We start from the raw sequence: 16,705 nt of genomic DNA on the forward strand, positions 1-16,705 counted from the left end.
CTCTGCTTGTTGCTCCCTGTCTCTTTGTATCTCATCTCTGCTTGTTTCTCCCGGTCTCACTGTCTTTCTTCTCCGATTGTTTCTCCCGGACTCTCTGTCTCGGATTTCTACTTGTTTCTCCCTGTCTCTCATCTCTGCCTGTTTCTCCCAGTCTCTGTCTCCCATCTTGGCTTGTTTCTCCCTGTCTCTCATCTCTGCTTGTTTCTCCGGGTCTCTCTGTCGCTCATCTCTACTTGTTTCTTCCCTGTCTCTCATCTCTGCTTGTTTCTCCGGGTCTCTCTGTCGCTCATCTCTGCTTGTTTCTCCCTGTCACTCTGTTGCTCATCGCTGCTTGATGCTCCCGGTCCCACTTGTTCCTCTTCCTCTTGTTCCTCCTATTACTTTGTTTATCCTACCCGCCTCTATTTCCATTCTGTCTGCTTCTTTCTCCCTGTGTCTCTGTCTCTCCTCTGCCTCTCCCCTGTCTCTCTGCTCTGTCTCCCCAGCTCTGCTCTCTGCATTTTGCTTTTGGTCACCCTGTTACTACCTCTCTCATAGCTGCCTCTCTCTCCACTCTGCCTCTGTGTCTCCTCTCTGCCTCTTGCTCATGCTGCCCCATCTCTCTCTCTCTTTCCTATCTTCCTCTCTCGACACTCTGCCTGCTTCTTCCTCTCTGTCCTCGTTGCCTGCTGCTTTCTCTCTTCCACTCACTCGTTCTCTTCACTTCTCCCTCTCACTCTCCCCACTCATCTGTTTCTTTGTACTGTCTCCTGCTGTTTCTCTCGTTCCCACCTGTGTATTGTGCTCCGTTTCTTCCTCTCCTCGCTCTGCTTGTCTTTCTCTCTGTCTAGTTTTCTCTCCCTCTCTTTGTCTCTTCTTTTCTTTCTTGCTATGTTTTCTTTCTATCCCTTTCCTCCTGTCTCAACCCTTTCCATCTCGATCTGCCTGTCTCTTTCTCTCACCCTTCTTGTCTCCATAGCTCCTCCTTGCCGGTTGCTCTCTTTATTCCTGCCTACCTTTCCTTTTGCTGTTTTTCTGTTCCTACCTGTGTTTCTTTCTTGCTGTGTTTCTCACTGTCTTTCTTTCTTGCTGGGTTTCTGCCTCTTTCATTATCGCTGTTTTTCTCTCTGCCTGCCTTTATTAATTATTGCCGATTCTCTCTGCCTGTCTCTCTTTCGTGTTGTGCTTCTCTCTGCCGGTCTTTCTTTCTTGCTGTGTTTCTCTCTGCCTGTCTTTCATTATCACAGTGTTTCTCTCTGCCTGCCTTTACTTGATTATTGCTGTTTCAATCTGCCTGTCTCTCTTGCTTGCTGTGTTTCTCTCTGGCTGTCTTTCTCTCTTGCTGTGTTTCTCTGCCTGCTGATAGTTCTTTCTTGCCCGTGTTTCTCTCTGCCTGTCTTTCTTTCTTGCTGTGTTTCTCTCTTCTCTCTGCCAGTCTCTTTCTTGCTGTGTTTTTCTGTCCGTCTTTCATTATCGCTGTGTTTCTCTATGCCCTTCTTTCCCTTATTATTGCCGATTCTCTCTGTCTGTCTCTCTTTCGTGTTGTGCTTCTCTCTGCCTGTCTTTCTTTCTTGCTGTGTTTCTCTCTGCCCACCTTGCCTTCATTATTTCTGTTTCTCTCTGCTTGTCTTTCTTTCTTGCTATGTTTCTCTCTGCCCGTCTTTCTTTCTTGCTGTGTATCTCTGCCTGCTAATAGTTATTTGTTTCTGTGTTTCCCTCTTTGCATCGCTCTCCCTTTCTTTCTTGCTGAGTTTCCCTCTTTGCATCTCTCCCTGTCTTTCTTGCTGTGTTTCTCTCTGTCTGACTTCCTCTCTTGCTGTGTTTCTCTGCCTGCTAATCTTTCTTTCTTGCTGTGTTTCTCTCTGCCCATCTGGGTTTATTTCATATTTTCATCCAATCCCTCACATTTGGAATCTCAAGCAATATCCAGCATTTGCATAAAAAACTCGAGAGAAGCGCCTGTGTGTGGGGATGGGAGGGTGGGGTGCAAGGCGCGGGGCCCATTCATGGACACCCCTGCCTTTAGTTCTTTATTTCTCTCCCTCGAAGGTTTTCTATCTCCTTCCCTCTCTCCTCCCTGCCTCTCCCCCTCTGCTGGTATTTCTATCTCCCTTGCTGTCTGCCTATTGATCACCAGCTCCTCTATTTCCTCTCTGTGTGTCTTTTTTGCTGCCTTTCCTATTATCCCTCTCTATCTCCATTTGATACTCCCCACTCTCTGCCCCTCTATCTTCCTCTCCCACACACCTTCTCTCCATCTCTTCTGTCTCTGCTTCTCTTGTGTCCATGTTCTCTTTTCTTCCTCTGTCTTTTCCTAGCATCTCTCCTCTTTGCAGGCCTGTATTTTCTCCTCTGTCTCAGTTTCTCTCTCTCTCTCTCTCCTGCATGCCTGTCTCTGTCTTTCCATTTGTGTCTTCCTGTTTAAGTTTCTATCCATGCTCCTCTGTCACTCACCCGGTCTCCCTCTGTCGCTCTCTTCTTGTCGCCTCTTTCTCTTTGCCTGTATTTCTCTGGCTTCCTCTGTTAGTTTCTCGCCCTACTTCTCTCTAGTTTTCACGTCAATACATGTCTTTCTTTCTCCCTTTTCTCCTCTGCGTGTTATTTTGTCTGTCTGTCTTGCGTGTCTCCGCTTCTTTCTATGTCCCTTTTCACCTCGCTCTACTGTGCCTCGTCTTCCCCTCCCAGTCTCGGGAGGATAGCTCAGCGGTAACGTGCTCGCCTTGGAAGCAAGACGACACGGAGCAACACAGCTTCGATCCCCGCGCTTAGAAACCTCTGGGTATTAGGCGTGTTATAAATAACCTATCATATCTCATATCCACTCTGCTTATCGCCCTCACTCTCTCTCCTCTAGTCTATATCTTTCCTGTTTGTCTGTGTTAGTCTGTCTTTCTCTTGCCTGCTTCTCTGTGTTAGTCGGTCCTTTCCTGTTTCTCTGTGTTAGTCTGTCTCTCTGTCCTGTTGTTTCCCTGTTAGTCTGTCTCTCTTTCCTGTTGTTTCCCTGTTAGTCTTTCTCTCTTTCCTGTTGTTTCCCGCTGTCAGTCTGTCTCTCCTGTTGTTTCTCTGTTAGTCTGTTTCTCATTCATGTTGTTTCTCTGTGTTAGTCTGTCTCTCTCTCCTTCCTATTGCTTCTCTCTCTCGCGCATCTCTGCTTGGTCTCTCCCCTCCCTTCTGATCTCTCTTTCATCTCTCTCTGTCCCACTCTCTGTCTTTTTCTCCCAGTCTCTACCTCACGCTGTCTCTGATCTCCCGTCACTACATGTCTCTTTCTTCGCTGTCCCTGTGCTGTCTCTTCACCCCTTCACTTCCTTTGCTCGGCAGAGCCGCAGGGCACTCTCTGGCCGGGAGTGAGGCGTGTAAAGATGTCGGAAGAGAAGGGGGTTGGGGGATGGGGGATTTCCCAGGAGTTCACTCTGTTGTATCACGAGGCTGCCTGGAGGGTGTGGGGAGGGGGGGTGGGGTCTGAATAATATGAGAGGGATTGTAAGTGTCTCTCTCTATTCCACCACCTCTGTCTCCCGTTCACTGTCTCTCCTCTCTTCCTCTCTCTGCTTCTCATCACGTCCATGTTGCTCTCTCCCTCTTCACGTGTCTCTCTCCCACTCATCCTTTCCTCCATGTTCCGCTCTCTCTGCATCTTCGGCGGTTCCCTCTCGTGTCTCTCACTCTGTCGTTATTGCTCTCTCTTTTCTGTCTTTAATCTGCAATATTTCTTTATTTCTATCCGACATTCACATTCGATCTCCTCTCTGCATGTTGTTCAGTCTACCTTTCTGAGTCTCTCTCTACTGTTTGTCTCTCCGTTCGGTCAGTGTCTCCTCTCTGCTTCTCTTCTCTGCTGTCTCGTCTCTCCCTCTCTTCTCTGCAAATCTCTTGTACCCGCCTCTCTCTCCTCTCTGCCTGCCTCTCTTCTGGCCTCTCTTCTGTGTCCCTCTCCCTCCCACCCTCCTCTCAGCTTCTCTTCTCTGCTGTCTCGTCTCTCCCGCTCTTCTCTGCAGCTCTCTTGTACCCGCCTCTCTCTCCTCTCTGCCTGCCTCTCTTCTGTGTCCCTCTCCCTCCCACTCTCCTCTCAGCTTCTCTTCTCTGCTGTCTCGTCTCCCCCTCTCTTCTCACTGTCTCTTCTCTGCTTACCTCTCTTCTGTGTCCCTCTCCCTCCCACTCTCCTCTCAGCTTCTCTTCTCTGCTGTCTCATCTCTCCCTCTCTTCTCACTCTCTCCTCTCTGCCTGCCTCTCTTCTGTGTCCCTCCCCCCCCCACTCTCCTCTCTTGCTTCTCTTCTCTGCTGTCTCATCTCTCCCTCTCTTCTCACTCTCTCCTCTCTGCCTGCCTCTATTCTTCTTCTGTGTCCCTCTCCCTCCCACTCTCCTCTCTTGCTTCTCTTCTCTGCTGTCTCATCTCCCCCTCTCTGCCTGCCTCTCTTCTGTGTCCCTCTCCCTCCCACTCTCCTCTCAGCTTCTCTTCTCTGTCTCGTCTCCCCCTCTCTTCTCACTGTCTCCTCTCTGCCTGTCTCTCTTCTGTGTCCCTCTCCCTCCAACTATCCTCTCAGCTTCTCTTCTCTGCTGTCTCGTCTCCCCCGCTCTTCTCACTCTCTCCTCTCTGCCTGCCTCTCTTCTGTGTCCCTCTCCCCCCTCTTGGGCGTTGTCTGTCTCCTCTCTGCCTGCCTCTCTTCTGTGCCCCTCTCCCTCCCACTCTCTTCTCAGCTTCTCTTCTCTGCTGTCTCATCTCTCCCTCTCTTCTCACTCTCTCCTCTCTGCCTGTCTCTCTTCTGTGTCCCTCTCCCTCCCACTCTCATCTCTGCTTCTCTTCTCTGCTGTCTCGTCTCCCCCTCTCTTCTCACTGTCTCCTCCCTGCCTGCCTCTCTTCTGTGCCCCTCTCCCTCCCACTCTCTTCTCAGCTTCTCTTCTCTGCTGTCTCGTCTCTCCCTCTCTTCTCTGCAGATCTCTTGTACCCGCCTCTCTCTCCTCTCTGCCTGCCTCTCTTCTGTGTCCCTCTCCCTCCCACTATCCTCTCAGCTTCTCTTCTCTGCTGTCTCGCCCCCCCCTCTCTTCTCACTGTCTCCTCTCTGCCTGCCTCTCTTCTGTGCCCCTCTCCCTCCCACTCTCCTCTCAGCTTCTCTTCTCTGCTGTCTCGTCTCCCCCTCTCTTCTCACTGTCTCCTCTCTGCCTGCCTCTCTTCTGTGTCCCTCTCCCTCCCACTGTCCTCTCAGCTTCGCTTCTCTGCTGTCTCATCTCTCCCTCTCTTCTCACTGTCTCCTCTCTGCCTGCCTCTCTTCTGTGTCCCTCTCCCTCCCACTCTCCTCTCAGCTTCTCTTCTCTGCTGTCTCGTCTCCCCCTCTCTTCTCACTCTCTCCTCTCTGCCTGTCTCTCTTCTGTGTCCCTCTCCCTCCCACTCTCCTCTCAGCTTCTCTTCTCTGCTGTCTCGTTTCTCCCTCTCTTCTCACTGTCTCCTCTCTGCCTGCCTCTCTTTTGTGTCCCTGTCCATCCCACTCTCCTCTCAGCTTCTCTTCTCTGCTGTCTCGTCTCCCCCTCTCTTCTCACTGTCTCCTCTCTGCCTGCCTCTCTTCTGTGTCCTTCTCCCTCCCACCCTCTTCTCAGCTTCTCTTCTCTGCTGTCTCGTCTCCCTCTCTCTTCTCACTGTCTCCTCTCTTCTGTGTCCCTCTCCCTCCCACTCTCCTCTCAGCTTCTCTTCTCTGCTGTCTCGTCTCTCCCTCTCTTCTCACTCTCTCCTCTCTGCCTGCCTCTCTTCTGTGTCCCTCTCCCTCCCACTCTCCTCTCAGCTTCTCTTCTCTGCTGTCTCATCTCTCCCTCTCTTCTCACTCTCTCCTCTCTGCCTGCCTCTCTTCTGTGTCCCTCTCCCTCCCACTCTCCTCAGCTTCTCTTCTCTGCTGTCTCGTCTCTCCCTCTCTTCCCACTCTCTCCTCTCTGCCTGTCAATCTTCTGTGTCCCTCTCCCTCCCACTCTCCTCTCTTGCTTCTCTTCTCTGCTGTCTCCTCTCTCCCTCTCTTCTCACTCTCTCCTCTCTGTCTGCCTCTCTTCTGTGTCCCTCTCCCTCCCACTCTCCTCTCAGCTTCTCTTCTCTGCTGTCTCATCTCTCCCTCTCTTCTCACTCTCTCCTCTCTGCCTGCCTCTCTTCTGTGTCCCTCTCCCTCCTCTTGGGTGTTGTCTGTCTCTCTCTTTGCCTTTCTCGCTCTTTTCTCCCTTCTTGCGTTCTTCTCGTCTCTTCGTTTTTCATCGCCCCCCCTTGCAGACCCGAAGACCCCCCTGGGACCTGAGATGGAGGTGGAGAATGGGGAATTGTGGGGGGGGGGGGTTGCTCTCCGTTATCTCTTGAATTTGGGGGTCACTTGGGGTTTCATTAAAGAATGGAGGAACAGCCGCATTCCCCTGGGCTGTGGGCGGGGCCTGCGGGTGGCTGGTGTCAGGAGGCTGTGATTGGCTGAGCTCTCGCTGTTGGTGTGATTGACAGGCTGTCTGAGCGCTGTGATTGGCTGGTTTCTGAGCCGGGCTTCTCTCTTGCAGGTGAGGTGACTCTGGATTCTGGCACCGCTCAACCCGAGCTCATCGTGTCCGCGGACGGGAGAAGCGTGAGATGGGGACCCCGAGCCCAGGACCTGCCCGACACCCCCCAGAGATTCACTATACACCCCTGTGTCCTGGGGAGGGAGGGGCTGAGCTCCGGGGGGCATTACTGGGAGGTGGAGGTGGGGGGCAGCACAGGCTGGGCCCTGGGGGTGTGTGATGAGTCTGTGCCCAGGAAGGAGCTGCTCACACTATCACCTGCGCGAGGACTCTGGACAGTGTGGCTCTGGGATGGTGAATACAAGGCTCTCACCTCCCCTCGCACCCCCCTGACCCCCCGCGCTCCCCCCCGGGTCCTGGGCCTCTTCCTGGACTATGAGGCGGGCAGGCTCTCGGTCTACGATGCTCAGGACCGGGCTCTGCTCTTCACCTTCCCCGGGGCCCCCTTCCCCCGCACCCTGCGGCCCTTCTTCTGTACATGGAGCCCCGAGGGGGGGCTGCGGATCCTCCCGGGGGCAGGAGGGGACTGACAGCAGCGGAGCCCGGCAGCAGGTAAGAGGGGGGCTGTGTCCGGGGGGCAGCAGGTAAGAGGGACACTGTGTCTGTGAGGGTGGGGCACTGGGGGCACTGTGTCTGTGGGGGGGATTGGGGCCCTGGCCAGCGGTATATAAGGGGTAAGCTGTGGGGGCAGTGGTTAGTCTTTATTGGGGGGGGCACTGCTCGCTCTTGCAGTGTCCGTTGTAGGGGGGCTCAGCTGTCAGTTTACTTCTGCGGGGGGGGGGGGCGTAGACAGGACTGAAGTTCTTGCAAAGGGGGGGAATTACTTCTTTTGGCCGCTGTCCTGGGATGTTTAAGAAGTGGGGGGTACTTTTGCCTCTTTTTAGTGAGGAGAGAAATGAGGGAGGGGGGCGGGAACTGTTTTCTGTTTTGGGGGCTGGGGTTACTGTCCTCTATCTGAAAGGGAGGGGTGGCACTGTTATCTTGATCCAGGTGATATATATATTTATTTGTTGTGCGAGGGGGCGGGGTTTAGGGTTTTGGCGGGAGCCTCGTTTGAGCGGTGTCTGGGGTTTTGCAGATGTAATTTGGCGTCTACACTGAAGTAGAGGGAGCTGGGAGGCACAGTGGGGTCTCCTGTTAATTAATTGATTTAGACCACCCCCCACTACTCCTCCCCCCCCCCCGCCAGCCTATCTACACCCCCATATATGCGGCTCTCACATTTACATTGCAAAACTGTAGCAACTTTGCTCACACGTCACCCCCTTCCGCACAAGAAGGGCTTTTCAATGTTAGTTTTATGTGCAATATTTATTATATACTGCTCTGCTATAGGCGCTTGGTGTGGAGTCATTTCTTCAGTGATATTTCCTGTGCTTTGGAGTTTCTTATATTTTATGGCTCATCTCTAAGGCAGGAAAGCCGCTTTACTTGGTTCTGAATCACCATCTTTCTCGGTAACTGCTAGTCTCCCATTCCCGAGCCAACACTGGCCCCTAGTGGCACATTTAGGAAGGGGTTATTTACATCCATTGGTAGGTCTCTTTCTCGCTACTATTGCTTTCTCGGTAACTGCTAGTCTCCCATTCCCGAGCCAACACTGGCCCCTAGTGGCACATTTAGGAAGGGGTTATTTACATCCATTGGTAGGTCTCTTTCTCGCTACTATTGCTTTCTCGGTAACTGCTAGTCTCCCATTCCCTGGCCAATACTGGCCCCTAGTGGCACATTTAGGAAGGGGTTATTTACATCCATTGGTAGGTCTCTTTCTCGCTACTATTGCTTTCTCGGTAACTGCTACTCTCCCATTCCCTAGCCAACACTGGCCCCTAGTGGCACATTTAGGAAGGGTTTATTTACAACCATTTGTAGGTCTTAAGTAATGTTGGTATTTATTAAAAACTGTTTTATGGTTTTCTTTTTGCTGTTCTCTTTCTTTGTGACATCTTTTCAAACCACGTGGTCTTCAGCTCTTTATTAGTTTTATTTTATCCCGTTACCCAGCTGCACTAACTACATACACATGCATGTGTGCACTGATATGTTCCTTTCTATGCTTGCATTGTAATTGTCTCACTTTTGACTCATGGCAACAAATCATTATTATATTTTCTGAGAGAGTTTTACTAACTACTCGCACTTACCTCTGACCATCTCTAAACATTTGCACAACACTTGGATCATTTTTCTCTGCTCCTTTTACCATGTTATCTCACTTGCTTCGCTTACTTCTTATATCTTCTCCAGTTTGTCACATTAATAAATGTGTATAGTAGTCGTAGCCGCCTGTCTTTCACATCCACCTTGCCCTCCCCTCCACCCTCCCTTTTATGTCCATTAGCTCTTACTCTTATCATCTGTCCTGTGACCTTTGAAATCAGCTTGTCTGCCTTCCCAGCTTGTCTTCTCCTCCCACCCCCCCAGCACTATTCTGAATCGTCCTTTGACCTACTATGACAGTTGCTTGTTTTGTTCCTCTCCTTTCCTCCTCACGTCATACCCCCTTCGTACCCTCCCCCTCCTCTCGTTATACTCATGCACTACATCAATTGTCGTCAGGCATAGTAATGTTACTGCTTGTCTTGTCTCATTCTTTCCCTTCCCCCTCCTCTCGTTATACTCATGCACTACATCGATTGTCGTCAGGCATAGTAATGTTACTGCTTGTCTTGTCTCATACCCCTCTCCCCCTCCTCTCGTTATACTCGTGCACTACATCAATTGTCGTCAGGCATAGTAATGTTACTGCTTGTCTTGTCTCATACCCCCTCCCCCTCCTCTCGTTATACTCATGCACTACATCAATTGTCATCAGGCATAGTAATGTTACTGCTTGTCTTGTCTCATTCTTATCCTTCCCCTCCTCTCGTTATACTCATGCACTACATCAATTGTCATCAGGCATAGTAATGTTACTGCTTGTCTTGTCTCATACCCCTCTCCCCCTCCTCTCGTTATACTCGTGCACTACATCAATTGTCGTCAGGCATAGTAATGTTACTGCCTGTCTTGTCTCATACCCCTCTCCCCCTCCTCTCGTTATACTGATGCACTACATCGATTGTCGTCAGGCATAGCAATGTTACTGCTTGTCTTGTCTCATACCCCCCTCCCCCTCCTCTCGTTATACTCATGCACTACATCCATTGTCGTCAGGCATAGTAATGTTACTGCTTGTCTTGTCTCATACCCTCCCCCCTCCTCTCGTTATATTCATGCACTACATCCATTGTCGTCAGGCATAGTAATGTTACTGCTTGTCTTGTCTCATACCCCCCTCCCCCTCCTCTCGTTATACTCATGCACTACATCCATTGTCGTCAGGCATAGTAATGTTACTGATTGTCTTGTCTCATACCCTCCCCCCTCCTCTCGTTATACTCGTGCACTACATCCATTGTCGTCAGGCATAGCAATGTTACTGCCTGTCTTGTCTCATACCCCCTCCCCCTCCTCTCGTTATACTCATGCACTACATCAATTGTCGTCAGGCATGGTAATGTGACTGCTTGTCTTTTCTCATACCCCCTCCCCCTCCTCTCGTTATGCTCATGCACTACATCGATTGTCGTCAGGCATAGTAATGTTACTGCCTCTCTTGTCTCATTCTTTCCCTTCTCCTCCTTAATTGTTCCTTGCACTTGCACTATCTGAAATGTCGCCTGGCTGATTATGATGGTTATTTCACATTCTGAATTGTTTCAAGGACCTGTAAGAATGTAATTGTACTCCCCCCATGTTCCCTCCCTCTTTGAAGCGCTTTGAAAAACATTGTGTATAGGCGCTATACAAATAATTAATCAATTAACACTGTGCGTGATTTATTCAGTGAAGAAAACATTAAAGGGACGTTATGGTTTAATTGCGCCAAAAAAAACGTTTTGAATTTCAGAAAATCAATGTTAAAGGAACTTGTACCACACAACCCTACCTCGGTGACATTTATTATGTGTGTTGGGAAATTTGGGTAGAGATGTATTAGTAAACAGCTAGAAGTAACTTTAAGCAGAATCGGTCATATATAGTGGACAAATAGTGTGTATCTCATGTGGAAGTTGGATTAGTGGGAAGCTGTGTAATAGCTCCTAGTTCCCAGAGGCAGCTCTTTTTCACTGTTTGATGCTTGACTGCTCCTGCTCTTCACATCTTTATTCCAATCCCTTCCTCACCCTCCTTGTCATCTTCATTACTGTGTGGGGTCCATGGCATTACCCATGTTCTATGTGATGCTTGGCAATACCCCATCTCCAGACCGAGTTCATCCTCCTCCAAACACCTGTAGCATAGGATTTCGCTCCCAAACCTTCATGATATTCTGGCAACCCCTACTAGCTTCTACAGCATTATTGAGACCGCTAGGATGAAAGGTGAGTCTTTTTAAAATGGGCAGATCTATCCAGCATCATACATTCTCCGTGATGATGTTCATGTTATGGTGCAAGGTCCAGCATCATACAGTCTCGGTGATCATGTTATGGTGCATGGTCCAGCATCATACAGTCTCTGTGATCATGTTATGGTGCAAGGTCCAGCATCATACAGTCTCTGTGATCATGTTATGGTGCAAGGTCCAGCATCATACAGTCTCCGTGATCATGTTATGGTGCAAGGTCCAGCATCATACAGTCTCTGTGATCATGATATGGAGCAAGGTCCAGCATTATACAGTCTCTGTGATCATGTTATGGTGCAAGGTCCAGCATCATACAGTCTCTGTGATCATGTTATGGTGCAAGGTCCAGCATCATACAGTCTCTGTGATCATGTTCATGTTATGGTGCAAGGTCCAGCATCATACAGTCTCAGTGATCATGTTATGGTGCATGGTCCAGCATCATACAGTCTGTGATCATGTTATGGTGCAAGGTCCAGCATCATACAGTCTCTGTGATCATGTTATGGTGCAAGGTCCAGCATCATACAGTCTCCGTGATCATGTTATGGTGCAAGGTCCAGCATCATACAGTCTCTGTGATCATGATATGGAGCAAGGTCCAGCATTATACAGTCTCTGTGATCATGTTATGGTGCAAGGTCCAGCATCATACAGTCTCCGTGATCATGTTATGGTGCAAGGTCCAGCATCATACAGTCTCTGTGATCATGTTATGGTGCAAGCTCCAGCATTATACAGTCTCTGTGATCATGTTATGGTGCAAGGTTCAGCATCATACAATCTCCGTGATCATGTTATGGTGCAAGGTCCAGCATCATACAGTCTCCGTGATCATGTTATGGTGCAAGGTTCAGCATCATACAGTCTCTGTGATCATGGGCAAGACCCCAGCAGCCAATGACTGAACCCCATCAGCCAAGAGAAATGGCCCTATTAGAGCAGAGCTACTGGCAGCGGGGTTGAGCCAGAAAGAACCAGTTCCAGACATTGTGCTAAGCTCCTCTGAACTCCCCCAAGCCTTTAAATCAGGGGGAGCTATATCTGGACAACAGTGGAGTCCAACGTGCAGTGTGTTTTGTGTGGTAAGTCCGGGCAAGGACACATGCCACTTGCTGGTTATTAGTGGACATTTGATGGTTCGTTTTTGTATTTAAACACCTATAGGTATAGGGGATGAACTACAAATGGGGATTGTCCTAAAGCAAACGGCACACAGGGTGTACCTACACAAAGTGGGGGGTTTCGTCCAGGTGTTCAACTGTTTAGTTGATTCTGGTTCAAATCATAACTTAACTTATTCTTACATGTTCTTGTCTCTACTTGAGACGCTCTAACCTCCTATGTAAAGTCTCAAAATAGTTGGCAAACAAAATGTTCCAGCACCTAATCTTCAAAAGTCTTTTAACCCCCTGGTTCCCCTAAACTAGCAGCACAAATGTTCCAAGGTTTTGGCCCAATGTAAAGGCTTCACAAACCTGGTCTTCAAAGTCCAACTCTATTATCTAGAAGTTCTCCTCTGAGAATGTTCTTGTAGTAGTTAATCACTCTGGTCAATCCTTTCGGTCTCTCTGTTTTCACCTTTTGTCTCAATATCTCTTCCAGGTTCTCTCTCCTTCAGGCCGTTCTGCAACAGCCTCTTGTAGACTTCTCCCAGCCCTTGCATTACTCAGGATTTACAGTACGTCCCTCCCAGTCTTTGGGTTTGTCAGGATTCACAAAGGGTCTCTCCCAGACCTTGGGTTTGTCAGGATTCCCAATGGGTCTCTCCCAGACCTTGAGTTTTCTTTCTGCATTCATAGCAGCAGTAATGGGTGCCATCCCTCCTCCCCCCAATGTATGGAACTTGCGAGGCAGCCAATGTTGTCGCCCTCCTGCCATGGCTCAGGTATTTCTCCCTTTTACCCGAGGATCGTTGGTGGACAGTGTAAAGACCGGAGGGTGGGTCTGTACTTCCGCTCTCTATTTGGTAGAGGAGAGACACAGAGACCCCTGCCAAGATTCTCTAGTATTGGTAGACGTAGTCGAGCAATCAAGGCCTAGCTTCTGAGGAGGTGATGCGAGCTGGTTCTTAAGTACAGTGTAGTCACCAAGCACCCACAAAGGAATGTCCACACACTGTATCGGTAAAAACACAGTCTTTATATAATTAATATTCAAGGTCATATACACGATCATGATAACTCACTTTGTACTCCGAAAATCAACACTGGTAAATATGTACAATTCTAAAGTGGTACCACTAACATTATTAGATCTCATTAAAGTGCATACGCTCAGAATGACACACAGATCAAAATAAAGAGGAAACCAGCTGTAGATAGAGGAAGGAAATCAAGCTGGTTGAGCAATAGGCAGAATACTGGTAACTACCGTTAAACACAGTTTTGTGTGGAGATCCCCCCCCACCTGGGCAACCTGTAGAAGAAAGATACAAGCCCAGTCCATATATTGTTCACACTAGACTTTCCAACAGTTCTGCAACCCCAAAGTACCTTGCGTTGTAGCGTTCCACGTCAGGGAATTGACGGCCCTTCTTGAGTGTCCTCCCTTTCAGGCAGGAGTCATGGGTCGTCGAACGTCCGACGAAGAACAGGTCGAGCTACGACAGTGAAGTGGCCGAGTCGTTCCTAGCGGTGCTCGTTGACGGGGAAGCATAAACATCCTGCAAGGAAGAGGCGTGCGGGGCACCTCGAGGTCGATGGTTCTGGACCGCAAAGAGTTGAAGAACTGTGCCCAGCAAGGACGTTGAGTCTTCGGCGTGTCTGTGGTCTTTGGCTGGCGGGAAACCACCGGTGGATGCTCCTCGGCGTGTCGACAGTCGGGCCTTCTCTGGCAGGATACAGCGGTGAAGATGCAGACGAGAGCGTCCTTGGATCAATGAAGTTCTTAGGCAACGGGAGCACGGCGGCTCCAGTCGGCGACGGCGGTCGTCGACAGTGGTGGACAGCAGTCCGGGTGCTTCTCCTTGGAATTCTGCAGCAATCCCTGTATCGGTTCGGCAGCCTGTCGAAGGTCTGTCTACCAGGGAGCTTAGGCAAAGATCAGCTGTGCACGATGGTCCCTCGTAGCTTGGGAAGAGGGCGCCTTACTAGGTCCTCTCCGGGTCAGTCCTTGAGGCACAGCAGCTTTCAGATTGCGAAGGAGAGCAACAGCAATTCTTCTCGTCCAGCAGGGCTCAAGGTTAAGCTTCAGTTACTCGTCGTAGTGGACTTCAGCTTCTGAACACGATTTCTAGCAGTGAGAGGTCCCCAGATATACTGTTGATCTCCCATTCATTCCGCTGGGTCACACTCAAGCATCCAATCACGACTACGGGCATTCAGGCAGGCAGGCAGCCAATCAGGCACACGGTGCATTCTGTCGCGACCCTCAGCCCTGATCACCACTGGCAAGCCCATTGGCCAGGTGGGATCAGAACTCGGATCGCTAATAAGGCCTGGCATCCACTTCTCAGGCCCTAATGGGGCCCGTCCGGGCACCTTTGGCGCCAGGCTCATCAGCAAGGAAAGACATCTGCTTGAGGAACTAATTTATTTAGGCTTTCAGCCAACATGGAGGCATCCACATAGCTTGATTCCTAGAACCAAGCTATGCGGTCTAGTGTTTTGGGTGTGGTGGCCTAGGGGCTACTTTACCTGGACTACTTTACAGTGGCTATTTAAACCACACCCGAACAAGACAACACGTGTCGCGTTACTTTGCTAATAGCAACGTGACGCTCACCGTGTCCAGTTTTCTCACGAGCCTGACGAATTCCGGACCTGCAGAAAAAAACAAAGAACATCGTTAGCAGCAGAATCTTACCTGCAATCTGCATCCTTCACTGCTCGCGGCGCCTGGGCAGCTCCGTTGGAAGAGTTTGCGGCCCGGATCGAAGGACCTCACAAAGGGAGAAAGACATCATTAAAGGAGGTAGTACAGACATTACATCCACAAAGCGCTTAGACTTACCTGGCTGGTTGCTTTTCGACCGGCATAGCTCCGGAACTCCATCCGCGCTTGGAACACACTGCGACCTACGAAAAAGAGAAAAGCACAGGTCAGTGAGGACAAGACATCGCTGTGCTGCGCAAAGCGCCATCCTTACCGCATCATAGCGATATTGTGCGCCATTGTTTACCGGTGAGAACCAGCCTACCCATTTCACCAAGCGGACACTCCGCGCACCTAGGGGAGATAAAAAGAGACATTTTAGAACAGAGTAAAGGCATGCAAGAATAACAACGCCATCAATCGCAATAAGACCTACCTGAAAGACATTACTAGGCCCGCAGTCAGTGATGTAACTGTACCGCACGCGCCCACAAAAGACAACGCGCCCCTGCACAGAGAGCAGGACAGAGAGCCCACCAATTCTGACAACCAGGTGAGAAGAGAACCCGGAGGGGCTGAAATCACAAGGGAAGTGGGGGAAAACTTACCTTGGTCGTCCAGTCCTAATATAGTTTTCATTTCCAGGCAGAGTCCCATCGACACCGAGACCCACACCAGGGAATCATTGAGAAGGGCACCAACGACCAACTGGCTGGGTGGCGTCCCCGTGGATGCCAGGTGAGCATAACAGAACGCGAAGCCTCACATAAATAATCCACCTGGGCGCCATGGAAACATCGGAAATCGACCAATTAGCCCAATTGTTGGGGGACTTTCGTGCTGAGGTTCTTTCAGCTCGACAAGAGACTAATGCACTCCGAAGAGACCTAATAGTGACCAAGGAGCGCACCGTCGAAATCGGCAGATAGTTCTTGCAATCACAGGCAGGTCAGACTCCTCTGCCTGGAGGAAATCCACTGATCCTATCTCACCATCTTATCCCCCACACCAGTACAGATCACGCTGCCTGGAACAGTTCCCCTGGCACCACCAGAAAGGTTTTCGGGTGACCCACGGAAGTATGCAGCATTTATAAATCAGTGTCGCCTTCATTTCCTTTGTCGCCCTGGGGCATTTCCAAATGAGGGGCATTTGCAGCTTGTTCCAGCCTGTGTACACTTTCACTAGACCGACTTCTGTTTCTACACAACTGCACTCATTTGTACAGTCTAACCCGTGCAGGAGGGTCCTTCGTTCCACTTGGAGCGTACCCTGCCTAGCAACGGTCTCTAACAAACGCTCGAGTACCTTCAACCTGGAATGAAGACGCTTTGCCGCGATCTGCCTCGCAAAGACTGATGAACGCTGTTCACGACCGCGCACCGCGGCTTCAATAGTAAGTTGCCTCACTTCCCACACTATGCCTGGCTAATGTTGAGGTTTACTTCAAAACTCGCCATGATTAATCTAAAGCTCCTCTGGGCTTTTCTTACAGACGCTTAGAGCGTGCCGCATCCTGCACTTGATCTTGCCATCATTATATTCCCGGGACTGGGTTCTTCGGAATCCGTTGGACCTGTCCGAAAAATCACCCCGCCAGGGTGAGTCCTTACCTTTTCCAACACATAATTAAGCAATGCAGCTTTTGTTAACCTAATTTCAGTACCGTGCATCCATGCACACCTCTCATTGCCCGTATTGTTGTTTTCAGCATCTGGGACCCCCGTTGCATTTTTTGATTTGTTGATTTCTTCATGATTGATTGAAGAATACTTGCCCACAGGCACCATCTAACAAAATAGGACACAGGATCCTTACACATAAGGTGAGCGCATGCCTGATCTGGATTTTGTAGTTGTATTTAGACACAGGGCTGTATACTTTCTCCATTACATTGATGATTACTCTGTTATTATACATTGGAGCCACTGGCGTCTGGGTTGCTTGTGGCTTTGGATACTAATGAAATATGAGTGTCTGTATAAGCACTAAATTGAATT

The 16,705-nt window shown here is 49.8% G+C and overlaps 1 long non-coding RNA gene across 1 annotated transcript in view; it reads left to right on the forward strand.

Annotated features, from left to right (window-relative positions):
- The first annotated feature begins 6,496 nt into the window (after positions 1–6,496).
- The window catches only part of LOC138521941 (uncharacterized), a 65,657-nt gene continuing 55,448 nt past the window's right edge, over positions 6,497–16,705 (forward strand). The window contains exon 1 of the long non-coding RNA XR_011283183.1: positions 6,497–7,048. This is a non-coding gene — a long non-coding RNA (uncharacterized lncRNA). The remainder of the gene's footprint in view (positions 7,049–16,705) is intronic.

The sequence above is a fragment of the Ambystoma mexicanum genome, chromosome 13, assembly GCF_040938575.1.
Source record: "Ambystoma mexicanum isolate Mex_15411 chromosome 13, UKY_AmexF1_1, whole genome shotgun sequence".
NCBI lineage: Eukaryota > Metazoa > Chordata > Amphibia > Caudata > Ambystomatidae > Ambystoma > Ambystoma mexicanum.